Below are 10,808 nucleotides of genomic sequence, written 5' to 3'. Positions count from 1 at the left end.
CTTCTCTGTACCCTTTCTAGAGTCTGAGAAGAGTTGTCATGAAACTATGGAATTCGACTTTATTAAATATGGTGGGAAAATGGAATCAAATAGAAATAGGATGTTTGTCCCCAGAACTTGAGGTTCTGGGTCTCAATAAAGCTAGAATTATCTGCTGTCAACTCAGAAGCTGTCTCCTGGTCATCTTCAAGCCATAATTGTCAACAAGGCATTAGTTGTATATTAATGATTGCAATTAAGGAATAATCCTATCCAGCCCCCTTTTGAATGAAACATCATTTATGGGGCTGGATTTCTAAAGGCAATTATGCAATTGCTTCAGAATGACTTTTTTAAGAAGCTCAAGGAACTGGGACTTTCTTGTCTGACGACTGTGAAACTTGCTACTGCCATTAACAAGCTCTAGAAGATGGATGCCGATGATTATGTACATATGGATCCAGCAAACAGACACTTGCCAGCTGCTAAACAGAGTAAAGGTAACGACTTAAAGCTATTTTTTACTGCCCTCTGTATGTGGGCAGTATTTTTCCCCCCTAGGGCAATTTAAGAAGATGGTGAAAGTGAATCCAGTCCCTAGGACTTTTATCCTTTTTATTGTAAAAAAAAAAAGGGAAAAAGCTAAGAATGTTTTCCTTCATATCTATAGGTTCATGAAGAATTTTTCCTTTTTTTTTGTTTGTTCCTGGAGAATACAAATACAAAATTTGCCATTTTGATTGATTGGCATGGTGAACAGCTGAGCTTTTAAACATTGAAGCAAATTTGTTCAGTTGCTACAATGGGACAAGAAACTGGAGAGACTAAAAAAAAAAAGATTTAAAATTTGTCATAATAGTGGGAGAGGTTCAGTACTACCCACAATGAAGGAACGGTTGCTGAAGATGATGGAAAAATTAACTTCAGATGAAGTTAATGTTCTAATAACGATGGCTAAATTACCGGTAACTTCTTTGATCGGAGGAAAAACAATATCTACATCTGTAGCTGATTGGAAACCCCTTTTAGACTTTTTGAATCAATTGGAAAAAAGATGTTCTTATTGATGTATGATGATTAGAAAAAACTGGATAATAGAAAAATGAGAGGTTTTTTTCAAACATAGGTAAAAAAATAATTTTATAATAGTGCTTATATATACTGCAGAGGAAACCAGATGTTTCTTATATTTCCTTGTCGTTCTTTCTTTCTGCACTTTTTCTTCTTTTTCTTTCTTTATTTCCTTGCTTCTTCTACTCTTTACCTGTCTTAGTTTTTGAGCTCTTTGCAAACTTTTAATAAAATTGTCATAAAAATTGAAGTTTTTCTAGGTTGAACTTCCTCTATTCCAACTTCCTATGTTCCAACAACTTCCTGGTGTCTGTATAACAGCTCTTCATATAACTTTTTAATTTTTATTACAAAATATACTTAAAAAAGATTACTCCTTCCCTATCAGATTTTTATGAGCTACGTTTCATATTATTTTCCTCTTCTCTGCCATCTAATGATCTGGTCATATTAGGCAGGAGAAAATATTTAAAAAGCAAAGAAGATGGAATATATGCAGATACCCATATGATTTGAATTTCTAAACATAAGCATGTGTCCTTCAAGTTTCATCTTTAATTTTATCTTTAGGAAAGAAGAGGAGACTGCGGTGTTTAGTTTTCCCCAAAGTTCATATCCTGCCATTTCTTGTGTATTAAGCAGACTAATGCACATTAAGCAACTCAACCAAATTATTATTACAGTCATAAACCAGCATAAGGGACGTGGTGGCTCAGTGGGTTAGGACACTGAGCTTGTCGATCTGAAGGTCGGCAGTTTAGCGGGTCGAATCCCAAGTGCCACGTAACAGAGTGAGTGCCTGTTACTCCTCCCAGCTTCTGCCAACCTAGCAGTTCAAAAGCACATAAAAATGCAAGTAGAAAAATAGGGACCACTACGGTGGGAAGGTAACAGCGTTCCGTGTGCCTTTGGCATCTAGTCATGCCGGCCACATGACCACGGAGACGTTCTCGGACAAGCGCTGGCTCTTTGGCTTTGAAATGGAGATGAGCACCGGCCCCTAGAGTTGGAAAACGACAAGCACGTATGTGCGGGGAAAACTTTACCTTTTTAAACCAGCATAAGAAGGATGGAATACAAACAAATAATAATTTTAAAAGCTAATATATATATATATATATACATACATATATATATATATATATATATATATATATATATATATATATATATATATACATATATACATATATATATATATAATATAGCTCACTAAATCTCTCAAAACACAAAATACTCTCAACAAACAATTCAAATACATGTTAAAGGCTGGTTTGAGGCACAGGTCATCTATCATCTGGCAGATTTTAATCACTGCTGTGCAAAATCTGGCAAGATTTTATGTTGTGGCAGGATTGGTGTCCGCGAGCGCACAGAGGCATAAAATTGTCCTGTGCGCCCTACTATTTATACCATATTGGTGAAATGAGGCTAGTATGAATGTCTCTGTTGTGCAGGCATAGAAGGAACACTTTAAAATTTACTTATTAAATTTATAGGCATCTCATCTCACTCTTACAGTGACTATGGGCTCTGCTCTGTTGTCTCTAAATGTCCAGAGTCACAATGACATTGCATCTCTGGGTGGGGAATTTTCCTATTTCTGCCTTCGAGGGCAGCTGAAGAGAAGATATTAAGCAACTAAATGGACTTTTTCCACATTTTGTCAGTCCTGCGACAAGGGAAGGAGAAACAAAGCCAGGGGAATTCACTAACCAGCTTCCTCCACTACAGTAGCCTTTTCTTAACCCTGTAAGGACAGCACCATCCACAGGTCTTGTAATGTATTGGGATTTTACTTGAACTGTTTCACGTGTCTGTTTGAATGCTGCTTAAGGTTGCTCAATTGGTGTGTCTGTGTAACGGTCACTGACTTGCCAGACTTGTTGTCTCCAAGAAGATCATTGGATGATTTGGGGCGGGAATGAGTTCCTTTAAACCAGGGGTGGCAAACTCAATTTCATTGAGGGCCGCATCAGCATTGCGGTTGCCCTCAGGGGGCCGGGTGGGTATGGTCTGGGTGGGCGTGGCCTACTGGGTGGGCGTGGCTAGAGTGCGTATGGCCTACTGCAGACATGTCAAACACAAGGCCCAGGGGCCGGATCCGGCCCACAAAGTGTTTTCCTGTGGTCCGCAAAGCCATCCTGGAAACAGTGAGGGAACAGCCCCCACTGCCTTGGCCCTGGTCCAGAGACCCTCCTTCTGCCAGAGACCCTCAGATCTGTCCCACTCCTGCCCAGGCCCCCATAGGCACCCTTGATGCCAACGATGTAGAGCTGGCCATGCCCACCCAGTAGGCCATACGCGCTCTAGCCACGCCCACCCAGTAGGCCACGCCCACCCTAGCCATACCCACCCAGCCCCCTGAGGGCAACCGCAATGCTGATGCGGCCCTCAATGAAATTGAGTTTGACACCCCTGGCCTACTGGGTGGGCGTGGCCAGCTCTACATCGTTCGCATCAAGGGTGCCTATGGGGGCCTGGGCAGGAGTGGGACAGATCTGAGGGTCTCTGGCAGAAGGAGATGGGACCGAGGCAAGTGCCAAGGCAGTGGGGGGCCGTTCCCTCACTGTTTCCAGGATGGCTTCGGGGGCCGCATGAAACCATTTCGCGGGCCGGATCTGGCCCCCGGGCCTTGTGTTTGAAATGTCTGCTTTAAACCTATTAGCCATCGCCTAGTGGCCAACCGTATAAGTAGCTGCGCAGAAGCCTCTGATTCAGTTCTGTTTCTGTTTGCCTCAATAAAACAATGTTCCTGTTTGCAACCTCTCGTCTCGCTTACTGCCTCCAAAGAACTCACTACACAACAGGTCTCCTTCCTGAAAGAGAAGATGATCGAAGCGCAACAAATTTTATGCTAGAAGACTTTCTAGGCTGCTCAAATGCATTGCAGGTTGACATGGCTGTGCCTGTAGAAAAGATCTCTCACTGAAAAGATTCAAAGCGCATCACCTCATCCCCATGATTTTCTTTGCTAAGTTGCACCTGCCTATAATTCATTCTCTCTACAAAATACATACCCAAAGCAGTCTGGTGCCAGCTACACATAAGGAAGCAAAACCAAAACCAAACCACTTATGGCTCCCACTTGTGGCCAAAGTGTGATTAGCCGCTCTGAAAGAAATTAAAATTCTCTCTAAGAAAGAAAGACCTTCGCAAAAAACTAAGTCCTCCCTTAAGGCCTTCCCAAAAAATCTTTGGAAAAAAGTCAACTTATTTAGTTTCTATGTGCAAAATTGGGCTGTCGTGTTTCTTGCTTTTACGTTTTATTTTAATGTCTAGTTTGAAATTGTTCTTATGACTCTTATTTTTGGGTTCTTTTTGTTACAATTCACTTTGCTGAGGAATTAGTTAAACCAAAAGGAAATATAGTGGAGTGCAGAGCACTTTCTCCTTCAGCATCATCTGCAAGGGTTGAAGAATGATGGACTCCCTTTTGTAGGTCTGTTTTTACATCACACATAAGTACAAGAGGAACAGAATTTGTAGTGCAACTAAACAATGCCACTTTCATGATTTTCTTCAAGACAACAAGATCCTGTGGACACCCGTGGCATCTGCTTTACTTCCTCATCCATATTCCCTGTGAGGCAGGTTGGGCTGAAATGTGAGCCTGGCCCTCAGACCACCCTGTGAGTTTCCATGGCTGAGGGTAAACCTGGGCCTAATCACAGTATTTTAATCACCACAACACAGTTATGGAAGCTGGTGGAGGGATGGAAGGCTAAACTCTATGATTAATATCCACAGGTCGTTCCTTTAATCTCTGCTGCAAGATCGGGATTGGCATTTCGGTGGCGGGAAATGTAGCTCTGGCTGTGCTTTTGATTCTTCTCATATGTGGAGGTAAGACAAGAATAGAACAGAACAGAACAGAACAGAACAGAACAGAACAGAACAGAACAGAATAGAATAGAATAGAATAGAATAGAATAGAATAGAATAGAATAGAATCTGGAAGCAATGGTGGGATTCAGCCAGTTTGCAACACTTCGGCAGAACCGGTAGCTATTTTTTTTTTGTTGCCCAGGCCCAGAATGGACTTCTGGAAGCGGCATCCACACAGAGAACCAGTTGTTCACATATTTGATTCCCAGCACTGGCTGGAAGGGACTTTGGAGGTCTTCTAGTCCAGCCCCTCACTCAAGCAGGAGAACCTATACCATATCAGACAAGTGACTGTCTTGTGTCTTCTTAAAAATCTCCAGTGTTGAAGCACCCACAATTTCTGAGGGCAAGCTGTTCCACTGGTTAATTGTCCTCACTGTTAGGAAATTTCTCCTTAATTCCAGATTGCTTCTCTGTTTGATCACTTTCCAACCATTGTTTCTTGTCCTACCCTCTGGTGCTTTGGAGAATAATTTGACGCCCTCATCTTTGTGACAGCCCCTCAAACACTGGAACACTGCTATCATGTCACCCCTATTTCTTGTTTTCTTTAGACTAGCCAAACTCAAGTCCTGCAGCCCATCTTCATATGTTTTAGTCTCCAGGGCTTGGATCATCTTAGTTGCTCTTCTTTGAACTTTTCCCAAGATCTCAACATCTTTTTTGTAGTATAGTGACCAAAATCGGTTGCAATATTCCACGTGAAGTCTTCTCCTAGTTTTCATGCTTTTCTTAGCTATAGGAATAAAATATTAAAACATAAAAATAGTATATAAAATGTTTAAAAGAGGCAAGGATGAGTACAAGTTAATCAAAAGGGGAGGGAAGAGTTTTCAGTGCTAACCAGCCCTATGGCTCTGTGCTCCATTGTAGAGCCATGTTTTTACACCTTTCCAAAAGGCCAGGATAGCAGGGGCTTGCTTCACATGCAGAGGTGGGGGGTGGGGAAGGATGTTTCTAAGGGTGGGGACAACAGCAGAGAAGTCTCTCTTCCTGGACTCTGCCAGTTGGAATTCTTTGATGGGGTAATGTCTATGGAGATTCTCAATTATTCAGGTCATGGTTGTCCCAAAGTTGCTTTTCCAAAAAGTTGCATAACAATAACAACAACAACAACAACAACAATGTTGGAAAGGACCTATACCCTTTCAGACAAATGGCTCTCCAGTCTCTTCTTAAAAACTTCCAGTGTTGGAGCATTCACCACTTCTGGAGGCAGGTTGTTCCACTGCTTAATTGTTCTAACTGTCAGGAAGTTTCTCCTTAGTTCTAGGTTGCTTCTCTCCTTGACTAGTTTCCATCCGTTGCTTCTTGTCCCGCCTTCAGGGGCTTTGGAGAATAGCTTGACTCCCTCTTCCTTGTGGCAGTCCCTGAAATACTGGACCACTGCTATAATGTCACCCCTCGCCCTTCTCTTCGTTAAACTACACATACCCAGTTCCAGCAACCGTTCCTTATATGTTTTAGCCTCCAGTCCCCTAATCATCTTTGCTGCTCTTCTCTGTACTATTTCTAGAGTCTCAACATCTTTTTTACATCGTGGTGACCAAAACTGGATGCAGTATTCCAAGTGTGGCCTTACATAGGCATTGTAAAGTGGTATTAATACTTCACGTGATCTTGATTCCATCCCTCTGTTAATGGAGCCTAGCACTGTGTTGGCTGTTTTGGCACCTGCAGCACACTGCTGGCTCATATTTAAGTGATTGTCCACTAGGACTCCAAGATCCCTCTCACAGTCACTACTACAGAGCAAGGTACCACCTATACTATATTTGGTTTTTCCTGCCTAAATGTAGAACCTTACTTTTTTCACCATTGTATTTCATTTTGTAAGATAGTGCCCAGTGTTCAAGTCTGTCCAGATCCTCCTATATCTTAAGCCTATCTTCTGGAATGTTGGCTATTCCTGCCAGCTTGGTGTCGTCTGCAAATTTGATGAGTTCCCCTTGTCCAAATCATTGATGAAGATGTTGAAGAGTACTGGGCCTAGAACAGAGCTCTGAAGCACCCCACTACACACTCCCTTCCATGTAGATGCAGTTCCATTGAGGACCACACACTAACTATGGCCTGCCAGCCAGCTACGAATCCATCTGGTGGTGATGCTTCCTAACCCACATTTTTCTATCTTATCAGTAGTAGGTTGTGATCTACTTTATCAAATGCCTTACTGAAGTCCAAGTAAATTATATCCACAGCATTCCTCTGGTCCACTAATTTTGTCAGTTGGTCAAAGAATGCAATAAGATTTGTCTGGCATGATCTGTTTTTGACAAACCCATGTTGGCTTTTAGTAATGACTTTGTTTGCATCTAGGTATTCTCTGATTCACTGTTTGATTATCTTTTCCAGAATCTTCCCAGGCATTGAGGTCAGGCTGATAGGTCTGTAGTTTCCTGGATCTATTTTTTCCCCTTTTTTGAAGATGGGAACTACATCAGCTCTCTTCCAGTCCTCTGGTAGTTCCCCAGTGCTCCAGGATCTTTGAAAAATATAGTTCAGTGGTTCTGAGATCACGTCTGCCAGTTCCTTGAGAACTTTGGGGTGTAATCCATCTGGTCCTGGTGATTTGAACTTGTCTATGCTGGACAGGTGTTCACTTACCATTTTCTTGCCTATTTTAACTTGTGTTTCTATTCTGTTTTTTATGGCACTGTTTTTGATAGGTTGGTCTGTTTTTTTCCCTTTGTGTTAAGACAGATGCAAAAAGCAAATTAAATAGTTCTGCTTTCTCCCTGTTGCTTGTCACCTTCTTACCACTTTTACCTACTAATGGACCAATCATTTCCTTGACTTTTTTTCTTGTTTTTTACATGTTGAAAGAAGCTTTCTTTTGTTATTTTTGACTTTGGTCGCAAGCCTTAGTTCATTTTGAGCCTTAGCTTTCCTCACTTCATCTTTGCAGGCAAGGGCTATTTGGTGATATTCTGCCTTAGTTATGTGCCCCTCTTTCCACTTCTTATACTTGTCCTTTTTATCTTTCAGTTTATCAGAGAAGTCTTTATGAAGCCATGCTGGTTTCTTTTGAGAGCTGTTATTTTAATTCTTTGTTGGTATTTTGCCTAGACTGGGCCTTTATTATCTCACTTTTCAAAATTTCCCAAGCTTCTTGAGTTGTTTTCCCCTTTAGGATTCTCATCCATGGAATCCTTCCCAAGCTCTCTCTAAGTTTATTGAAATTAGCTCTTTTAAAGTCCAAGACTCTAGTTTGGCTGTGTTCTATTGCTTGTGCTTGCATAATGTTGAATTCCACTATTGCATGATCACTTCCCCTCAAGGTTCCTGTGTCTTCAACACCTTCTATCATTTCATCTCTGTTAAGTTGGGTTCTGGAATCAGAGATGACACAGGTTCAGGAGCTAAGTTGTTTTATTGAGGAACATGGCCGAACTGGGGAACAAAAGATTTCAGCTCTTATTTATACCTGGCCAGGTAACTGCCTGGCCAATGGGTTAAAATCCAAGCGTCCTGCCAGCTGGTCAGCCAATCCCTTTAAATCCGGCTCTCCCGCTGAATGCTGTGTCTTTGTTCTGGCTTCCCGCCGAATGCTGTTCCTGCTTGGTGTTCCTGCGCGGAGCTGTCCAGCTCCTTGCCTCCTTAATTCACTGACCCACACGTGTATGCAAAACCTGCATACACTACAATCTCTGTTAGTGAGGATTAGATCCAATATGGCTAATCCCCTAGTTCCCTTCCCTACTTTTTGGGAGACAAAGTTGTCTGCTAGGTTTGTGAGGAATCTGTTCGATCTTCCACTTAGTGCAGAGTTTGTCTCCCAGTTGATGTCAGGGTAATTAAAGTCCCCCATTACTATTGTGATGTGCTTCCTACATACCTTAGTTAGCTGACTAGCAAAAAGTTCATCTGTTTCCTCTGCTTGGTTGGGCGGCCTATAGTATATACCTATGGCAATGTCATTTTTTGACCCTTTTTTTGTTGACCCAAATGCATTCAATTTGCTTTTTTTCCAAAAAGCAACTGGACTTTCTTGGTGTTTTTTTTTCTTTGAAAACATTTTGCTTCTTATCCAAGAAGCTTCTTCACTTCTGTCAGTTACCTTTTGGAAAAAGCACCTTCGGGACTTTGATGGGGTCTTCAACATGCTTTTCTTACCTGACCGGGTAGGATGGGCTGAGGTAATGGGGCAAAGATGATTCTGTAGATAATTTAATTTAATTTAATTTAATTTAATTTAATTTAATTTAATTTAATTTAATTTAATTTAATTTAATTTAATTTAATTTAATTTAATTTAATTTAATTTAATTTAATTTAATTTAATTTAATTTAATTTAATTTAATTTAATTTATATACCACCCTTTCCCGAAGGACTCAGGGCGGTTTACAGGGTATTTAAAATCAAACAGTACAAAATACAAAAGTTAAAAAACAATTAAAAAGATTAAATTATCCCTTAACTAAAAATCTCAGTTAAAAATTCTCAGCCTGGGCCAGAGAGTTCAAAGAGCCAAGTCTTCAGGTCCCGGCGGAATGAGCGAAGGTCAGGGGCAGTCCTAAGCTCCACGGGCAGCTGGTTCCAGAGGGCAGGTGCACCCACAGAGAAGGCCCTCCCCCTGGGTGTTATCCGCCGGCAATCTTTTCATGGTGGCACCCTGAGAAGATCCTCCCTGTGGGAGCGCACTGGACGAAGGGAGTTTGATGCTGGCAGGAGGTATTCCCTCAAATATCCCGGACCCAAGCCATTTAGGGCTTTATAGGTCATCACCAACGGCTTGTATTGGACCAGGAAGCAAGCTGGTATCCAGTGTAACCTCTGCAACAAAGGTGTTACGTGTGCCATTCTTTGGGCATCCAAGATTGCCTGCACAGCCACATTCTATACCAGCTGGAGCATCTGAATATTTTTCAAGGGTAGCCCCATCTACTACATAGTGCAGGTAGGGGGGGGAGGAGGGAGGGGGGGGGTGGGGGAGAGGTAGGGGGGGAGGTGGGAGGGGGAAGGGGGGTTTTTTAAAGGAAAACTGTATTTTAAAACTTTTCAATAAAAAAAACATAGTGCAGTAGTCCAAACAGAAGATGACCGTGGCATGAGTGACCAAGCAATTAATAACTTGAATTTGTGAATTGGCCTCATTGGTGAGGAAATCCTTTGAAATGACTGAATCTGAGACAAAAGTACTTCTTAATATTTTACTTTTATTCGTAGAGACTTTGTTTCTTAAAATAACTCAGAACGCCAAAAGTCTAATGGGGTTTCTACTTTCCTGAGCAGTTTGTGAACCAATACAAACCAGATGGTGTTGTTGGATGGCATCACACTCAAATTATTATTATTTTTTTTAAGATTTCCAGGTTCATCCTGTTTCAAAACCTGCACCTTACCACATCCAGAGTTGCATGCTTAACTGTATTCCTTGTCGATCAGCTACAAACAGTGTAACAGGTAAACTCCAACTGCTTTAGCATTGAGCAACGTATTTATTCCTCTTTGTGGTTTCAAAGACATAGAAGATGTGGTGGGAAAGCTCACACACTGCTGAGGTGTTTTCAGAAATACGTGTTGCTCCGGCGACAGGATGATCCAGTGTGCTTCAAAGCTCCAGGGTGATCATTTTGGCTCCCTAGCAAAATGGGCTTTGGACTGCAAAATAAAGCAAGGTCATCTGACGTTGCTCAATGCTGAAGACCTTTTGGGGGAAGGAAGATACCAGCTACAAAAGGGATACAGTCCTTTCCTCTGGCAATAAGCGTTGCTGAAGAAGTTGGCCATTCAATTACAACAGGAACTACAGTAAGGAGAAAGATAACAGGAACTTAGAGGTGTGAGCTGTGTTTGCCAACTTTGCCTGCTTAGTCTTTCTATCTCAGTGCTAAGAAATTAAGCTGTGGATGTTTTTCTCCTTTT

The sequence above is a fragment of the Vipera ursinii genome (assembly GCF_947247035.1).
Source record: "Vipera ursinii genome assembly, chromosome: 2".
Taxonomy (NCBI): domain Eukaryota; kingdom Metazoa; phylum Chordata; class Lepidosauria; order Squamata; family Viperidae; genus Vipera; species Vipera ursinii.
Note: the sequence above shows the minus strand (reverse complement) of the source record.